This window comes from Pristiophorus japonicus, chromosome 3 (assembly GCF_044704955.1).
Source record: "Pristiophorus japonicus isolate sPriJap1 chromosome 3, sPriJap1.hap1, whole genome shotgun sequence".
In the NCBI taxonomy this organism is placed as follows: Eukaryota; Metazoa; Chordata; class Chondrichthyes; family Pristiophoridae; genus Pristiophorus; species Pristiophorus japonicus.
In genome coordinates, this window is record NC_091979.1 from 301,478,752 (window position 1) to 301,499,612 (window position 20,861).

Genomic DNA, 20,861 nt, shown 5'->3' on the forward strand with positions numbered 1-20,861 from the left:
AAGGAAAGCGTTCTGATGGTGAGATATCAGTTCTACACCTACAAAAGGTCTGAAGGCCAAGAAGTGTCGAGTTATGTCGCAGAGCTAAGACGCCTTGCAGGACATTGTGAATTTGAAGGATAGTTGAGCACATGCTCAGAGACTTTTTCATACTTGGCATTGGCCACAAAACCATACTTCGCAAACTTTTGACTGTAGAGACCCCAACCTTGAATAAGGCCATAGCGATAGCCCAGGCGTTCATTGCCACCAGTGACAATATTAAGCAAATCTCTCAGCATACAACTGCTGCTAAAAGTACTGTGAACAAAGTAATGTTGTTTTCAAATCACAAATTACAGGTCAGGTCACACATGCCTGCAGCTGCACTTCTGCAATGTCTCAGAGTTCACCATCAAGGGCGATGAATGTGTTGTAGGGCGCTTTCAAAGGCAAAGGCACCTGCTGAATATATGTATGTATGTATGTATGTTTAAAATGGTAGCCAGATATAAAATGGCTGCCAGGAGCTCCGCAAAGCATTATGGGAATTCAGTTAGCCAAGTTAGCTAAGTTTCTGGATAGCTGCTGACACTGCAGTGCCTGGCACCAGGAATGTTTCTAATTAACAACTTCAGACAAGATAGAACACTGCAGTGCCTGATACCATGAATGTCTCTAAGATAGGGGGGTCTGGAGAACATCACAAGGGCATGAATCAGCTCCAGCAAACATGAACTGAGCATGCAGCCTGATGCGTAGGGGAAGAAACCTATATGTAATCTATAATCGTTATGATTGGATTGTGTCCAGCCGACATGGGATGAGTAACTGTAATGAACTGTTGTAAAACATATAAATGTCAATGGATTTCTTTGTTCGGTGGAATGGAGTGCCTGGAGTTGGACCAGAGACTTCCTCCCCGCCGGCGTAATAAAGACCATTTTGATGTTGGAACCGACCCAGAGTGTCGAGTGATTCTTCCGATAAAAACATTCACGCTTACAGTGGCATCATGAACAGGATCCGAAGTCGCTGGACACCCGAGGAAAGCCAGGTGAGTATCGATTTTTTTTTAAAGTATTATAAAGGGTGTTGAATGTGGACGCCAGTTGATCGACACGAGGAGATGGTCTAATATCTCAGACACCTAGCCTGAGCGTGAATTAAGAGGATTTTTGTCCCACGTAACAGCCAGGAATTAAGTAGGCGTAGGGAACACACTTAGACCGTGGGATCGTGATACCCAGCGACATCTCCCAGACCCAGTAGTGTGATTTGAAGTATACTCCAGGGACCAGGCGGTGCACAGCGACCAACGGAAACCAAACCTGTGAGAAGGGTCGGACCAACAGGCAAAATGGTGGTAGGTAGTCATTAAGGAGGCATAGGGCACTGTGCGAATTGCTTAAACGCATTTTAAGAATTGTATAAGTTTGTGTAATAGCAGACTTGTGACCTGACAGTAACTAGAGACTGTCTACTACAAGTTGCGCTGGATAAAAGCAGACCTCTGAGAGTTAGATTCCTAACGAGCTAACCATACCCAATATGGCCAATATAACAACAAAACTCGAGTGGGAGCCAGAAAGGTCCCTTACCCGCCACCTGGCGGAGAAACAAAATAAAGTAATAGAAAAGGCCTGGGTTCTAATTCTTCGAGCCCATGTAAAATTAACAGAGAAAGTAAATCAATCATGTATTAATCTATCATCATGTATTAATTTATTTCAAAAAACCCTGATAGTGACTATCTTAAGTGATGTATGGATCCAAAAATAGAGCCGGCCAAACAATAAGCGTTGTTGAATGAAGAGATACTTTTGTGAATGTCTGTCTTTGAGTGAGAGTGCTTGTGTAAAATCTTTGACTGCAGAATGAATTTTTCACATGTCTGAAAGCCTGTTTGGAAAAGTGGTGGAGCTGTCTGTTTGTTTTTGCTCCACCCACTTTTTCAAACAGAGTGAAAGTTTTTTTTTAACCCTTTGCAGTGTTGTCCTGAATGTAGGAAGTTTTAACAAAGTGTGAACCTAGAATTGAAATACATTTTAAGTTAGAAACACAGGTGTGGATCTAGTCGGATGACAAGTTACAGAGCTAGAAAATGCACAAAGGATAAGTTTGTTGAGCAAAAGATAAAAAATGCGTGGTCCAATTATTTTTTCTTTTAAAAAAAAATTCGACACACTCACATTCTTGTCAAAAGAAAACATGCAATCATTGATTACATTGAGTTGAAAGACAATAAATTTAGTCTAGGAATGAGATAAAGAACAGAGAAGGAAAGCTGTAATGCCTTTTTTTTTAAAGTCTGTGTGGGTCTCTTGAGGCTGCAGGCTGGGGAAGTACGCTCCCATTTTCCTTTGTGTAAAACCTTGATGCGAAAGCTTCTCGCTCAGTAAAGAGATTTTTAAATAAAGGATTGGCAGTACAATATTTGAATTGGGATTTTGAGATATTTCAGGTGATTCGCATTGATAAACATTTTGGTTGTATTGGAAAATCTTGGGTTTGCAAGCCTTTTTAATAAAAGTACACATACTGCGTCAGAAGCTGAAGCTTAAAAAAGATATAATTTATGAGATACTGTATCACAAAATTAAAGTTACAGAGCAAAAGATTAAAGTTTTTGATCAGCTTCTAAAACAGAAGTTAGACACACAAAAAAACAGTATTACCATATTTGACATTTTGTAATTCAACAATAAATACAAATTTTACAAAAGGGGAGCAGAAATTAGGAAGGGAACGGTGAAGAGTTAATTTTGTTGTGAAGGTTTCAAGTACCGCTGGTTAAGAAAAGGCACAACAAAATGCGATACATTTAAAACAAAAAGTTAAATCTGATCTCTTTTTAAAAAAAGAAATAAAACTAACAGGTTTGAAAAAAAAAGACGTAACGTACTAAATAAGTGCTGAAAAAAAGTGTTTGCGATGGAAAAAGACATAACTTATTAAATACTAGTTGATATTGGCTGTGAAAAAGATATTGGTTGAATTGGGAAAAGGAAGGAAAAAATTGGAAGAGGTAAAAGACACTCTACATTGATAATGATTTTAAATTATGAGAAAGTTTCACTGTAGTTTGAAAAGAATTCCAAAATGGACGTTGTTTATCAAGAAAGGTCCCGAACAGTCTAAACAAGCAGAAGCGTTTTGAAAATAATGAGGAGAAAAGATCTAAGCTATGCGAACTCAGCACAGAAGAAAAAAAAACTGGGAATGAGAAAATCTTACTAAATTTTAAAATTCTTATAGAAAATGGAACTGGCACGGAAGTTTAGATTTTGTGCCAAAAGAGAAATAAAACAAGATTTGCCCAGTGAACGGGACCGTAACCCCCCCCACCCCCTCCCGAAATGTTGGCATGTATACAGCTTGTGTGAAAATTGGATTTCAGTAAACAAAATAGCTACCAAAAATGTGTGGTCTCGTTTTAAATCAAAAAGAAATCTTTGGCAAGTACTTGAATTAGAAGTTTAGAAAATTTGGAGTTTAATCTAAAATGCTGTCTTTCCCGATGAGAAGATCTTTATTATGACCACTTTACTAATGATATATATTCAAAATATATTCAAAAAGGAGTTAGATGAAGTCCTTACTACTAGGGGAATCAAGGGGTATGGTGAGAAAGCAGGAATGGGGTACTGAAGTTGCATGTTCAGCCATGAACTCATTGAATGGCGGTGCAGGCTAGAAGGGCCGAATGGCCTACTCCTGCACCTATTTTCTATGTTTCTATGTTTCTATTTCTGCTGTTTTAACGGATTCCTAATTTCCAAGCAAGTTTTGAAGGCACAAAGATTTGGATGATTACGCAAAGTCACGTAATAACATCAGGCCTTCTTACAAACCTGTAAAGGAGTTAACCCTTTCCATTGACAGCTGTTTTACACTGGACCTTACTAATGTGCATTTCTTAATAAAATAAAGAAGACTCACTTGACAGACAGAGGAAATGGAGGGATAGTCAGAACAAAACTAAAAGAGAACTAGCTGGTCAAGAGTTAAAAGCTAAGATAAATAAGCTGGAAGAGATTTTTTTTTTAAACGGTACCAGACGGATAGTGCAGTGTGCAGCTATAGCATCATCACCTATGGCAATCAAGCCAATGTACCCCATGGTGGGTAAGTGGAGTCCACAAACCCAACCTAACAGTAAACCAGTCTGGGATGTTTGGAGGAATAGTGGTGGCATTGGTGTTGATTGGAGTTTGGAGAATATTTAGATGGGTCATCGTGCAGGCTCGAGCACAGCAGGCTCAAATGCAAAACCGACAGCAGCCCAGACAGGGATATGAAGTGATAGAGATGGTACGACTATAAAGAATATGGATAACCTAGCCCTTACCTCTGATCCCACAGAGTGACCGTGACACAAGTAGACCAGAACCTAACACCTGTTGACAACCAGGGTGTCTGTTTAAAATTACAGATAAAACTCACCGAGATGGGACCGCGACGACTGATTCAACTCACAATATTGGGAACATTGAGACCCACATAAACATTGGATGATACCAACGGATTGCAGCGCACACAGGAAATAAACAACTACATGAACTATGGAGTCTTGTTTAATTTAACAGATGGAATGTGCGTCCCAGCAGCCAAGGACTGGAGCAAGGACAGGACTTATTTTAATGCATGGCTGCAAGTGAACCCGAATAAGGACAAAGTATGTGTGCAATGCTCCACGGGTACAAGGAGCAGTTGAATTGGGCGAAGGGAGGCCAGGGGGCTCGATAAATGTACCTTTGGGATGATTTGTGCACCCCCTGCCCAACCCTAACCGACGGTTACCTTCAGGAAGGGGGTGGGGCTGTGCGGATATTATGAGGAGGTAGAGGCAGCCACCGTATCTTTGTATGTATGCTCTTCACCTTCTCCAACCCCGCGCCCCCTAAGAACCACCACACAGCCTGAGGAATTGCCATGCACCATAACTACTAAGGTACCAGAAAATGGGACTGTTCAATGAGGGTGAACTATTATATGATAATGTCAAACATGAAATTGTGCCTGTCCTGATCAATGTCGCAAGCATACGAATGCCGGAATATTGTACAGAGCAGGCAAGAAATATGTATAATGTGTTGAGTAAAGTAGTAATGCAGCAGGCTGCCGATGCCATGGGCGCCAGTAGATTCCGAGGATGGGAGCCAGTTCATAGGGCTAAGAGGGAGATAGTTAATGATGTTGCTATCGGTTTTGATACCGGAACCTCCATAGTTAACTCAATGGATATACAAGGGCTAAACAAAAAGGTGGAACAACTTAAAGGGGTGATGAAAGGACTATTAGATCAGGCAGAGCAAAATCAGGAAGATCAAGCTAAGATATATGACACAACCTTGATCAGATCCAAAGTGGGGTGTTGCCACACTGAATAGACAGCTCACATCTGGCTCAGTTGGCCAAACTGAAGGGGACATTGGATAATTGCACTCTGAAGGGACTAACCAGAGTTTACCCAGTGATCCCAAACTGCCTAATGGGCAAAGCTGCCGGAGTGGGAATAGCCCTGATGATACCTATAGTCACACAAGACTCAGGACCGTTTCCCCTTTATCAACTGGAGAATATCGGGATCATACGGGAAAACACCTCCCTCCATTACTATCTGACCGCAGCCTCTGCTATCCACAGAGATAAAACTCTCTATGGGATCTCCCTGACGGGATGCAAGCAGAGGGTGAGACAGGGAGAACTAGACGAGTGTGGATTTAATCCAACCGATGGATGCGTATTGGAAATAGTACCTGCCCCCACACATTTTGCCAGAGCAGGTTACGGGGGCAAAGGGAAATACTGTGTCTCTACCACGGCACGTTCATATCAGTACAATGGCTTACAATGCCAGATCTCGCAACCAAACTTTTGCTTCACACCCCTACGACCCATCACAATAGGACAAGCCCGCATTATCCAGGTTAGACACCGAGGCCCAAAATCATTAACGCCACCGATCAGCTCCACGATCACCTGCAGGATTATGACGAGCAGAGCAGGCCCCTATCCCACATTTAGTTGAAGTATTAAGGGAACTAAGGCTCAGAGCAGGTCAGTCTGTCAGACTCTACCACTAACTACAGACAAAGATTGAAATACTGGAGGAGGATACTGACCAAGAGTTACAAAACCAGAGTTGGTGGAGGAGGGTCTGGGACTGGAGGATGAATGTAAACATCCACCCCTGGATTCGAATAATATCACACCTACTGGTAGGGATACAGCTGGTCTTAGCACTAACATGGGGCATCATGGCACGTCGATCCTGCAGGCATTATGAGCGACAAAGGAGTATCAGAACAAGGGCTCAAGTAAATAAAGAGACTTGTCCAGCAGAGGGACAGGGGAATCTGAACTATGTCAATTTGATCTAAGCAACTGGGACTCCTGAAACCACGTGACTGGCCAGTATGTTGAGGCAGGGAGTACCGGGTGGTACATAAAAATATAAGTCGAGTAACAAATTATGTTTGTCGGTTAAAGGGGACTAGGATTAGCCCCTTACTGAAAGGGGGGATTGTTGTAGGGCGCTTTCAAAGGCAAAGGCACCTGCTGAATATATGTATGCATGTATGCATGTTTAAAATGGTAGCCAGATATAAAATGGCTGCCAGGGGCTCCGCAAAGCATTAGGGAATTCAGTTAGCCAAGTTAGCTAAGTTTCTGGATCGCTGCTGACACCAGGAATGTCTCTAATTAACAACTTCAGACAAGATACCCAAGCAGAAAACTGCGGTGCCTGATACCAGGAATGTCTCTAAGATAGTGGGGTCTGGAGAACATCACAAGGGCATGAATCAGCTCCAGCTAAACATGAACCGAGCATGCAGCCCCTGATGCGTAGGGGCCAATTCTATTGGCCCAAAGAAACCTATATGGAATCTATAATCATTATGATTGGATTGTGTCCAGCCGACATGGGATGAGTAACTGTAATGAACTGTTGTAAAACATATAAATGTCGATGGATTTCTTTGTTCGGTGGAGTGGAGTGCCTGGAGTTGGACCAGAGACTTCCTCCCCGCCGGCGTAATAAAGACCATTTTGATGTTGGAACCGACCCAGAGTGTCGAATGATTCTTCCGGGAAAACATTTGCGCTTACAAATGCAAGGCCATTAACACCTTGTTGGCGCTGCGGCGGTGATCATCGTTTCCATTCATGCCGCTTCAAAAGGTGCGTTTGCAAGGGCTGTGGAACAATGGGACACCTCCAACATATGTGCCGGTGAGCGGCAAATCCTGTTAATCATGTAAACCACCACATTGCAGAGGAGGACAGATCCACTGCGGATCACATCGAACCAGAGCCTCAGACCGAGAAGGCAAAGGTATATGGGGTGCACATATTTACCACAAAGTGTCCCCTGATAATGCTGAACATTGAACTAAATGGAATCCCGGTGTCAATGAAGCTGGACACAGGCACGAGCCAGTCCATTATGAGCAAAAAGAGTTTCGAAAAATTGTGTTGTAGCAAGGCCTCAAGTCCTGACTCCAATTCGCCCGAAACTAAGAACTTATACAAAGGAACTAATTCTTGTAATCAGCAGTGCTACTGTAAAGGTTTCCTACGATGGAGCGGTGCACAAGCTACCACTCTGGGTGGTACCGGGCAATGGTCCCACGCTGCTCGGCTGTAGCTGGCTGGGAAAGATATGCTGGAACTTGGACAATGTCCGAGTGCTATCGCCCGTTGACAAAACTTTGTATGCCCAGGTCTAAAACAAGTTCCCTTCGCTGTTCGAACAAGACATCGGGAAATTCCAAAGAGCAAAAGTGCAGATTAACCTAATTCCGGGGGCATGACCCATCCATCACAAGGCGAGAGCAGTGCCGTACATGATGAGAGAAAGGGTAGAGATCGAGCTAGAACGGCTGCAAAGAGAAGGCATCATTTCACCGAATTCAACAAGTGAGCAAGTCCGATTGTCCCAGTCCTCAAGGTAGACGTTTGAAATTCAATCAGCGGCAGCGATATTCCAGAGAAACATAGAAAATTTACTGAAGTCGGTCTCGTGCACCGTGGTCTTCCAGGACGACATCTTGGTTACAGGTCAGGACACAATCGAGCATCTGCAGAACCTGGAGGAGGTTCTTAGTCGACTCAACCACGTAGGGCTCAGGTTAAAACGCTCAAAATGCTTTTTCCTGGCGCCTGAAGTTGAGTTCCTGGGGAGGAGGATCGCGGCAGATGGCATCAGGCCCACCGATTCGAAGACGGAGGCAATCGAGAACGCACCGAGGCCATAGAACGTGATGGAGCTGCGATCGTTTCTTGGACTCCTGAACTACTTTGGTAACTTCTTACCAGGTCTCAGCACACTGTTAGAGCCACTGCATGCTTTACTGTGTAAAGGGAATGAATGGGTATGGGGCAAAAGCCAAGAAAATGCCTTTGTAAAAGCAAGAAAATTGTTATGATAAAAAAATTGCTTGTGTTGTATGATCCATGTAAGCGTTTGGTACTAGCATGTGATGCGTCGTCATATGGCGTCGGGTGTGTATTGCACCAAGCTGATGATTTTGGGAAATTGCAACTGGTTGCTTATGCATCCAGGAATCTGTCTAAGGCTGAGAGAGCCTACAGCATGATTGAAAAAGAAGTGTTAGCGTGTGTCTATGGGGTAAAGAAAATGCATCAATATCTGTTCAGGCTAAAATTTGAAATGGAAGCTAACCATAAGCCACTTATATCCCTGTTTTCCAAGAGAAAGGGCATAAATACTAATGCATCAGCCCGCATCTAGAGATGGGCGCTCGCGTTGTCCGCATACAACTAAGCCATCTGCCACAGGCCAGGCACAGAAAACTGTGCCGATGCTCTCAGTAGGCTGCCATTGCCCACCACGGGGGTGGAAATAGCGCAGACCGCAGATTTAGTCATGGTAATGGAAACATTTGAGAGTGACCAATCACCCGTCACAGCCTGGCAGATTAAAACCTGGATGAGCCAGGACCCCTTATTGTCCCTAGTCAAAAACTGTGTGCTTCACGGGAGCTGGTCCAGTGTCCCAGTGGAAATGCAGGAAGAGATAAAACCATTCCAGCGGCGCAAAGGTGAAATGTCTCTACAGGCAGACTGCCTTCTGTGGGGTAATCGGGTAGTGGTACCCAAGAAGGGCAGAGACACCTTCATCAGTGACATCCACAGTACCCACACAGGCATCGTAATGATGAAATTGATAGCCAGATCCCACGTGTGGTGGCCCGGTATCAATGCAGACTTAGAGTCCTGCGTGCACAGATGTAACACATGATCACAGCTGAGCAATGCACCCAGGGAGGCGCCACTAAGTTTATGGTCTTGGCCCTCCAAACCATGGTCTAGGGTCCATGTCGACTATGCAGGCCCGTTGTTGAGTGAAATGTTCCTTGTGGTTTATAGATGCGTACTCCAAATGGATTGAATGTGAAATAATGTCAGCAAGCATGTCTGCTGCCACCACTGAAAGCCTGCGGGCCATGTTTGGCACACACGGCTTACCTGATGTCCTGGTGAGCGACAACGGGCCATGTTTTACCAGTGTTGAGTTCAAAGAATTCATGACCCGTAATGGGATCAAATATGTTACATCTGCCCCATTTAAACCAGCACTCAATGGTCAGGCAGAGAGAGCAGTGCAAACCATCAAGCAAGGCTTGAAGAGGGTCACGGAAGGCTCAATGCAGACTCGCCTATCCCAAGTCCTGCTCAGCTACTGCACGAGACCCCATTCGCTCAGTAGGATCCCACCTGCTGAACTGCTCATGAAAAGAGCATTCAAGACATGGCTCTCGTTAGTTCACGCTGATCTACATGAACAGGTAGAGAGCAGCGGCTCCAACAAATTTAATATCATGATAGCACAAATGTGTCACGCGAGATTGAAATCAACTATCCTATATTTGTATTGAATTATGGACAAGGTCCCAAGTGGCTTCCCGGCACTGTTGTGGCCAAAGAGGGGAGCAGGGTGTTTAGGGACAAACGTTCAATAAGACTCATTCACTGGAAACACTTGGACCAAATCAAACTCAGATTTATGGACTATCCTGAGCAACCCACTTTGGACCCTCCCTTCTTTGACCCCGCAACACACACACCAGTGGCAACTGACACCGCGGTTGGCCACAAAGCAGAGCCCATCATCAACAGCAGCCCTGCAAGGCCCAACACACCAGGAAGCCCAGCAAGGCCAGCTGCACAGCAGCCCAGCAAGGGCCCAACAGGCGACTCAACAATAGCAGCAATTGCCCCGAGACGATCAACCAGGGCAAGAAGGGCCCCAGATCGACTCACCTTGTAAATAGTTACACCGTTGACTTTGGGGGGCGGGGAGTGTTGTTATATATGTAAACTTGTATATACACTGTACAGCCACCAGAGGGCTCATTCCTTGGAATCCCAAGGGATCCCATAATCCCTTGGGAGCACAGGTATTTACGGAGGCCTCACAGATTGGAGAGGCACTCTGGAGACCTGCAATAAAAGGCTAAGGTCACACTTTATTTTGAGCTCACAGTATTCAGTCTGACTCTTTTTTCACAGAACATAACATAAGAACATAAGAATTAGGAACAGGAGTAGGCCATCTAGCCCCTCGAGCCTGCTCCGCCATTCAACAAGATCATGGCTGATCTGGTCGTGGAATCAGCTCCACTTACCCGCCCGCTCCCCGTAACCCTTAATTCCCTTTTTGGTTACAAATCTATCTATCTGTGATTTGAATACATTCAATGAGCTAGCCTCAACTGCTTCCTTGGGCAGAGAATTCCACAGATTCACAACCCTCTGGGAGAAGAAATTCCCTCTCAACTCGGTTTTAAATTGGCTCCCCCGTATTTTGAGGCTGTGCCCCCTAGTTCTAGTCTCCCCGACCAGTGGAAACAACCTCTCTGCCTCTATCTTGTCTATCCCTTTCATTATTTTAAATGTTTCTATAAGATCACCCCTCATCCTTCTGACCTCCAACGAGTAAAGACCCAGTCTACTCAATCTATCATCATAAGGTAAACCCCTCATCTCCGGAATCAGCCTAGTGAATCGTCTCTGTACCCCCTCCAAAGCTAGTATATCCTTCCTTAAGTAAGGTGACCAAAACTGCACGCAGTACTCCAGGTGCGGCCTCACCAATAAATCTCTTTGCAGCCTCTCTGTGTCCTCGACACAACCCGCTTTCCCACTAATCTGTGTCATCTACAAACTCTGTCCCTTCTTCCAGGTCATCTATGTATTTTGTAAACAGTTGTGGTCCCAGCACCGATCCCTGTGGCACACCACTAACCACCGATTTCCAACCCGAAAAGGACCCATTTATCCCGACTCTCTGCTTTCTGTTAGCCAGCCAATTCTCGATCCATGCTAATACATTTCCTCTGACTCCGCGTACCTTTATCTTCTGCAGTAACCTTTTGTGTGGCACCTTATCGACTGCCTTTTGGAAATCTAAATACACCACATCCATCGGTACACCTCTATCCACCATGCTCATTATATCCTCAAAGAATTCCAGTAAATTAGTTAAACATGATTTCCCCTTCATGAATCCATGTTGCATTTGCTTGAATGCACTAATCCTATCTAGATATCCCGCTATTTCTTCCTCAAGCATTTTCCCCACTACAGATGTTAAACTAACCGGCCTATAGTTACCTGCCTTTTGTTGGCCCCTTTTTTAAACAGAAGCGTTACATTAGCTGCTTTCCAATCCGCTGGTACCTCCCCAGAGTCCAGAGAATTTTGGTAGATTATAACGAATGCATTTGCTATAACTTCCACCATCTCTTTTAATAACCTGGGATGCATTTCATCAGGACCAGGGGACTTGTCTACCTTGAGTCCCATTAGCCTGTCCAGCACTACCTCCCTAGTGATAGTGATTGTCTCAGGGTCCTCCCTTCCCACATTCCTATGACCAGCAATTTTTGGCATGGTTTTTGTGTCTTCCACTGTGAAGACCGAGGCAAAATAATTGTTTAAGGTCTCAGACATTTCCACATTTCCCATTATTAAATCCCCCTTTTCATCTTCTAAGGGACCAACATTTACTTTAGTCACTCTCTTCCGTTTTATATATCGGTAAAAGCTTTAACTATCTGTTTTTATGTTTTGTGCAAGTTTACTTTCGTAATCTATCTTTCCTGTCTTTATTGCTTTCTTAGTCATTCTTTGCTGTCGTTTAAAATTTTCCCAATCTTCTAATTTTCCACTAACCTTGGCCACCTTATACGCATTGGTTTTTAATTTGATACTCTCCTTTATTTCCTTGGTTATCCACGGCTGGTTATCCCTTCTCTTACCGCCCTTCTTTTTCAATGGAATATATTTTTGTTGAGCACTATGAAAGAGCTCCTTAAAAGTCCTCCACTGTTCCTCAATTGTGCCACCGTTTAGTCTGTGTTCCCAGTCTCCTCGCATTGAGGCACCGAGCTTTCAGACTTGCCTTTTTATTACACTTTGACCCTTTAGAATTTTTCTGTATATTGTTCCATTTTGATTCTTGCCTTGGGTTTCTCTGCCCTCCACTTTTACTCACCTCCTTTCTGTCTTTTGCTTCTGTCTCCATTTTGTTTCCCTCTGTCTCCCTGCATTGGTTCCCATCCCCCTGCCATATTAGTTTAACTCCTCCCCAACAGCACTAGAAAACACTCCCCCTCGGACATTGGTTCCGGTCCTGCCCAGGTGCAGACCGTTCGGTTTGTACTGGTCCCACCTCCCCCAGAACCAGTTCCAATGCCCCAAGAATTTGAATCCCTCCCTGCTGCACCACTGCTCAAGCCACGTATTCATCTGTGCTATCCTGCGATTCCTACTCTGACTAGCATGTGGCACTGGTAGCAATCCCGAGATTACTACTTTTGAGGTCCTACTTTTTAATTTAGCTCCTAGCTCCTTAAATTCGTCTCGTAGGACCTCATCCCTTTTTTTACCTATATCGTTGGTACCACTGTGCACCACAACAACTGGCTGTTCTCCCTCCCTTTTCAGAATGTCCTGCACCTGCTCTGAGACATCCTTGACCCTTGCACCAGGGAGGCAACATACCATCCTGGAGTCTCGGTTGCGGCACCAGAAATGCCTATCTATTCCCCTTCCAATTGAATCCCCTATCACTCTCGCTCTCCCACTCTTTCTCCTGCCCTCCTGTGCAACAGAGCCAGCCACGGTGCCATGAACTTGGCTGCTGCTGCCCTCCCCTGATGAGTCATCCCCCTCAACAGTACTCAAAGCAGTGTATCTCTTTTGCAGGGGGATGACCGCAGGGGACCCCTGCACTACCTTCCTTGCTCTGCTCTTCCTGTTGGTCTTCCATTCCCTATCTGGCTGTGGACCCTTTATCTGCGGTAAGACCAACTCGCTACACGTGCTACTCACGTCATCCTCAGCATCGTGGATGCTCCAGAGTGAATCCACCCTCAGCTCCAAATCCGCAACGCGGTCCGTCAGGAGCTGGAGGCGGATACATTTCCCGCACACGTAGTCGTCAGGGACACCGGAAGTGTCCCTGAGTTCCCACATGGTACAGGAGGAGCATATCACGTGACCGAGCTCTCCTGCCATGACTTAACCTTAGATACACTTAATTTGGCGATAACAATGTTAACAGGTTACTTACTGATATAAAAAAGAAAAAGACAACAATGTTAATGGCTTACTTACTGATATAAAAAAGAAAAAGGAAAGCGACTCACCAATCACCAGCCAATCACTTACCCCTTTGGCTGTGACGTCACCTTTTGATTCCTTTCTACTTCTTTTTTGCTTTTTCTCCTGGCTGGAGCTGTACAAGCTGGGCCTTTATAGACCTCGCCACACACCCCGGACTCACGCTGCTCGAACTGTCGCTCCTCCTCTGACGTTGGGCCTTTATAGGCCTCTCCACGCACCCTGGACTCACGCTGCTCGAACTGCCGCTCCTCCTCCGATGTTGGGCCTCTTATCGGCCTCTCCACGCACCCCAGACTCATGCTGCTCGAACTCATACATAACAACTTTGTGTACAGTACTAGCCAAAACCTCTTTATGCTGCAAAATTTGTTTGGTGTTATCGCTGGTGGACATAAATACCTGGGCTATCGTTATGGCTTTGCTCAGATTCGGTGTTTCAACAGTCAATAGTTTGCGAAGGATAACCTCATGGCCAATGCCAAGCACAAAAAAGTCTCTTAGCATTTGCTCAAGGAATCCATCAAATTCGCAATGTCCTGTAAGGCGCCTTAGTTCGGCGACATAGCTCGTCACTTCCTGGCCTTCCGACCGCTGACACATGCAGAACCGCTACCTTGCCATCAAAACACTTTCCTTCGGATTTAGGTGCTCCCGGACCAGCGTACACAGTTCTTCATAGGATTTGGTTGTTGGTTTCACCGGAACCAGAAAATTCTTCATTAGACCATAGGTTGTTGCCACACAGACGGTGAGGAGGATCGCCCTTGTTTGGCAGCATTCTCATCCCCTTCCAGCTCGTTGGCCACGAATTATTGGTCAAGTCACTCCATGAAGGCCTCCCAATCATCCCCTTCTGAGAATTTCTCCAGGATACCAATAGTTCTTTGCATTTTCGCGTGGTGGTTCATTATCTCATCGCCAATTGTTACGTTCATAAAAAACTGATGCAACTGAGTACTGTATGCAATGAGTAAGTGCAACCTTAGCTCCTTTAATTAAACTCCAGAGTGTTGGTACAGCATGGGAGGGCTGCTTAAATACAGTGCTCCCAAGAGATGCTGGGATACATTGGGTCTCCAAAAGTGGGCCCTCTGTTGGTGGTATGATACAGGTTGCTAAGGGTTACATACATAACAGGGCCTATCAATGCCGATGCAAGCAATACTTGTGCAAAGGCTGTGCAACAATGGGGCACCTTCAGCTAATGTGTCCACAGCCGAGCAAGCGTGCTGCGACACATCACCTGGCTGAGGATGATCGATCCAGCGTGGATCAAGCGGCACAGGCAACTCAACCCGAGGTACAGGACGAAGAAGTGTATGGGGTATATTCTTTTACCAAATGTCCTCCGATAATGCTGGAAGTTACATTAAATGGGGTTCCAGTATCCATGGAATTGGACACAGGTGCGAGTCAATAATGAGCCAGAGGGCTTTCAAAAAGCTGTGGGACACTAAGGCAAAAAGACCCAAACTGAGCCTAATCAATGCGAAGTTACATACCTACACCAAAGAGCTCATACCAGTCATTGGCAGCACAGCAGTAAAGGTGTCGTACGATGGAGCTGTGCATGATTTATCTTTGTGGATCATTCCAGGCAATGGCCCAACACTGTTCGGCATGAGTTGGCTAGAGAAAATTAAATGGAACCAGGCATCGGCAACTTCATGGGAGCCAAGGTGCAGATCCACCGAGGCCCAAATGCAAGACCCACCCATCACAAGGCTCGGGCGGTTCCGTACATGCTGAGGGAGAAGGTCGAGATTGAACTGGACAGACTTCAATGGGAAGGAATGATATCAGCAGTCGAGTTCAGCAAATGGGCAGTCCAATTGTCCTGGTGTTGAAAAGTGATGGCACGGTCAGGATCTGCGGCGACTACAAGGTAACGATCAACCGAGTCTTGATACAGGATTAGTACCCGTTACCCAAGACTGATGACCTGTTTGCAACGCTAGCGACCTCCGCTTACATGACACAGGAGCTGGTCGAATCTTCGAAAAAACTGACGTGCATCAACACGCACAAAGGACTGTTTATATACCACAGATGCCTTTTCAGAATTTGCTTGGCGGCAGCCATATTTCAGAGAAACATGAAGAGTTTGCAGAAGTCCGTCCCGAGAACCGTCATGTTCCAAGGTGACATCCTGATCACCAGTCGCGACGCCACCGAACATCTTCACAACCTGGAAGAGGTTCTACATTGTCAGCACAGAGTGGAACTCAGGCTAAAATGCTCCAAGAGCGTTTTAATGCCACCAGAAGTCGAATTCCTGGGGAGAAAGATTGCAGCAGATGGCATCAGGCCTACGGACTCGAAGACAGAGCCCATCAAAAATGCATCCAGACCCCAGAGCGTGATGGAGCTGCGTTCGTTCCTGGGTCTCCTCAACTATTTCAGTAACTTTCTACCTAGTTTGAGCACATTGCTAGAGCCCTTGCACATGTTGCTGAGAAAGGGTAATGACTGAGTTTGGGGCAAATTTCAAAACAGAGCCTTTGAGAAGGCCAGGAACCTGCTATGTTCCAATTAATTACTGGTACACTATGACCCATGTAAGCGGTTAGTACTGGCCTGCGACGCCTCATCATCTGGGGTCGGTTGTGTGCTCCAGCAAACCAATGTATCAGGCAAACTCCAACTAGTTGCATACGCATCCAGAAGTCTGTCTAAGGCTGAAAGAGCCGATAGTATGGTAGAGAAAGAGGCTTTAGCATGCGTATATGGGGTTAGGAAAATGCACCAATACCTGTTTAGGCTTTGGTTTGAGCTTGAAACAGACCACAAGCCACTCATTTCATTGTTTTCTGAGAGCAAAGGTATAAACACCAATGCCTCATCCCGCATCCAAAGATGGGCACTGACATTATCCACTTATGATTATGTCATCCGCCACAGACCAGGCACTGAAAACTGTGCTGATACACTTAGCCGGCTACCATTGCCCACAACCAGGGTGGAAATGCCGCAGCCCGCAGACTTGCTGCTGGTCATGGATGCCTTCGAGAGCGAGGGTCACCCGTCACAGTTCACCAAATTAGGACCTGGACCAGCCAGGATCCTGTACTGTCAAGTGTAAAAAGGTGTGTCCTAAATGGAAATTGGTCTGCCATTCCCAGGGAAATGCAGGATGAAATTAAGCCTTATAGCCGCCGCAAATTGTCTATTCAGTCTGATTGTCTGTTATGGGGTAATCATGTTGTTATGCCAAAAAAAGGCACGAAAACTTTTGTGCGAGATTTACACAGTACCCACCCAGGCATTGTCATGATGAAGGCCATTTCCAGGTCTCAAGTTTGGTGGCCCGGCATTGACTCGAACTTGGAATCATGCATGCATCAGTGCAACACTTGCATGCAACTGAGTAACACACCTGTGGAGGCTCCGCTGAGTCTGTGGTCATGGCCATCCAAACCGTGGTCAAGGATCAACATAGACTTTGCTGGCCCCTTTCTCGGCAAAATGTTTTTAGTGGTAGTGGACGCTTACTCCAAATGGATTGAATGCGTAATCATGTCATCCAGCAGGTCCACAGTCATTATTGAAAGCCTCCGGGCTATGTTTGCCACCCATGGCCTGCCCGACGTCCTTGTCAGTGACAGCGGACCGTGTTTCACCAGTTTGGAGTTACACGAGTTTATGGCATCAAGCATGTCAGGTCTGCCCCTTTCAAACCCGCGTCTAATGGTCAAGCGGAGCGGGCTGTCCAAACCATTAAGCAGAGCCTAAAACACGTGACTCACGGCTCCCTACAGACCCGCTTGTCCCGCATTCTGCTCAGTTACCGGACGAGACCCCACTCGCTCACCTGGGTCCCTCTGCCGAGCTGTTAATGAAGAGAGGCCTCAAAACCAGGCTCTCCCTTGTACACCCGGATCTCAATGATCACGTCGAAACCAGAATGCAACGGCAGCAATGGTACCACGATCGTGTGGCCGTATCACGTGACATTGCTGTTCATGACCCTGTGTTTGTCCTGAATTATGGTCAATGGTCCAAAGTGGGTTGCTGGCACGGTTTTGGCCAAGGAGGGGAACAGGGTGTTTGTAGTCAAACTATTAAATGGCCAAACGTGCAAGAGGCACATCGACCAAACCAAACTGCGATTCACAGACAACCCAAAACAAATTGAAGATTACATCATCATCGACCAACCAACACACATCCAACCATCAGTCGACCCTTGTGTCGTTCACGAAGACGAACCTATCATCTTCGACAGTCCTGTCAGACCGACTGCTCCGCAATGCAGCAATGGTCCTGATAACTCACCCAAGCTTGGGTTCAAACTGAGAAGGTCAAGCAGGGAGCGGAAGGCCCTGGACCATCTCAACTTGTAAATACAACCTGTACCAAGGACTTTGGGGCAATGATGTTATGTATGTTAACTGGGTTTTACCTGCCACCGGAGGGTGCGACTGTCGGAGTCCTAATGGTCACTGACAGACACATGCAAGCAGTGTATATAATGTTGGCAGCCATGTTGAATCCTCACTTTGAGAATAAATAAACTGAAGTAAGGTCTCTCTCTCTCTCCCCACAAGCTCTCTCTCTCTCTCTCCCTCCAGGCTCTCTCTCTCCCTCACCTCCCCCCACCCCTTCAAGCTCTATCCCAGCTTCTCGCTCACCCTGCCGGCCCGCTCTTCCCGTCGCAGTGGGAGACTTGGGGCTCGGGACTATGGGGAGCACGGGGCTGTGGGGGGCTCGGGGCTCGGGGTTGTGGGGGGCCTGGGGCTCGGGACTATGGGGAGCTCGGGGCTCGGCAGTATGGGGGGCCCGGGGCTCGGCAGTATGGGGGGCCTGGGGCTCGGGGCTGTGGGGGGCTCGGGGCTCGGGGCTGTGGGGGGCCTGGGGCTCAGGACTATGGGGAGCTCAGGGGTTGGGACTATGGGGAGCTCAGGGCTCGGAGCTGTGGGGGGCTCGGGGCTCGGGACTATGGGGAGCTCGGGGCTCGGCAGTATGGGGGGCCCGAGGCTCGGGGCTGTGGGGGGCTCGGGGCTCAAGGCTGTGTGGGGCCCGGGGCTCGAGGCTTGGGGCCTGGGGCTGTGGGGGGCTCGAGGCTCAGGGCTCGGGGCTCGGGGCCCGGGGCTGATGGGGGCTCAAGGCTCGGGGCCCGGGGCTGGGGAGGGCTCAAGTCTCGGGGCTGTGGGAGGCCCGGGGCTCGGGGCTGTGGGGGGCCCGGGGCTCGGGGCTGTGTGGGGCTGGGGCTCAGGGCTGTGTGGGGCCCGGGGCTCAGGGCCCGGGGCTGTGGGGGGCTCGGGGCTCAGGGCTCGGATTCGGGGCCCGGGGCTGGGGAGGGCTCAAGGCTCAGGGCTGTGGGGGGCCCGGGGCTCGGGGCTGTGTGGGGCTGGGGCTCAGGGCTGTGTGGGGCCCGGGGCTCAGGGCCCGGGGCTGTGGGGGGCTCGGGGCTCAGGGCTCGGATTCGGGGCCCGGGGCTGGGGAGGGCTCAAGGCTCAGGGCTGTGGGGGGCCCGGGGCTCGGGGCTGTGGGGGACCCGGGGCTTGGGGCTGTGGGGGGCTCGGGACCCGGGGCCTGGGGCAGTGGGGGGCTCAGGGCTCGGGGCTGTGGGAGGCTCGGGGCCCGGCGCCCGGAGCTGTGGAGGGCTCGGGACTCGGGGCTGTGGGGGGCTCAGGGCTCGGGGCTTGGGGGCTCTGGGCTCGGGGGGGGGTGCTCGCCGGATGCGTTCGGCTGCTCAGTGGAGGCAACATGGTGTTAGACGCATGCGCAGAAAAGGGTTAGTAGGAATTGTGCTGGGGGTGGCGGGGGGGGGTGGTGCTGATTGTGGGCGGGCGGAGTCGGTGTCCTAACTCTCGTTTCGCCACATGTATCGGGAGACGCATGCGCAGAAGGGAGACTTAGTACAATTAGTTACTCCATTTGTTTTTCTCTCCACAGATGCTGCCTGACCTGCTGAGATTTCCAGCATTCTCTGTTTTTATTGTAATCTAAAACTAATCTTGATACCCCACTCTATCCCCACAGCCCATATTTTTCTAATTTTCCCTTAAAAGATGCAGAGATCCCTTGTCTCAAGCATTCCCAAAGTGGCAAAGCATCCCATGCTCCAACAATCATTGATGTAAAGATATTTCTCCTAATCTCTGTCCTTCCTGATAGTGACAATTTTTAATTTATGGTCCTTGATGAATGTCTCCCCACCCAGGGGGGGGGTAGACTTTTCCTACTCACTCTGTCAAAATACTTCATGATTTAAAAAAAAATCTCGATTAACTCTTCCCTGCTTCAATGGAAATACTGCATTATCAGTATCTCAATTCTATCCTCAGAATGATAGTTTCTTATCATTGGCATCACCCTGGTGAATTTACATTGTACATTCATGGACATACCGCCCCATACTGTCCGCTTAACGCTCAAATATGCAATTTTGGTGAAAAAAACACTTACATACCACTGACATACCGCTCGCCGGAATATTCATCATTGAAATACCGCCAAGTGGTATCCATACCATGTCGGACCACCCGTATACCACCCAAAACGTCCAATTTTCATCGCATACTGCCGACATATCACCGGAGCTGCATACCGTCCTGGAAAAGGTGAACAGTGACTTTACAGTGCGATTTATAGTGGAAAATGTATGTTTAGTGGTACTGAGTAATTTATTAAGATCAAAGGCATTTTTGTTACATTTTTTCATTGAAAAATATTCTGGAGATTTAAAAAGAATAGGGCTTGTACTATCTCAGCCTGTATTGCTGACTACCAGTCTGATGGAGGATCCAGATTGGAGAAGGTTTATTGAGCAGAGTTATCAGAGTAATGGAGGAGGTCACAGACTGATGAGCAGGAGGAGGCCTTACCCGCAAAGAATTTTCAGGGAGAAGCGTTCATGCTTGGACCTGACCGATCGACAGTACGTTCGAAGGATGCACTTCTGAAAAGAGGTGATCACTGAGATTTACCAACTCATTAAGGCAGACCTGCAGCCCAGTACCACCAACATTACTGCACTCTGTCGAAATGAAGGTGACTGTGGCACTTTCCTTTTATGCATCTGGCTCTTTTCAGGCATCAGCTGGGGACATATGCTGTATTTCTCAGCACGCTACTCATCGGTGCATTTAAAAAGTAACTGAAGCACTGTATGCACACTGGATGGAATTTATAAACTTCCCAATGACCAGGGATGCACAGAGTGAGAGGGCTTTGGCTTTGCACACATTGCCAGCTTCCCCAAGGTGCAGGGTGCT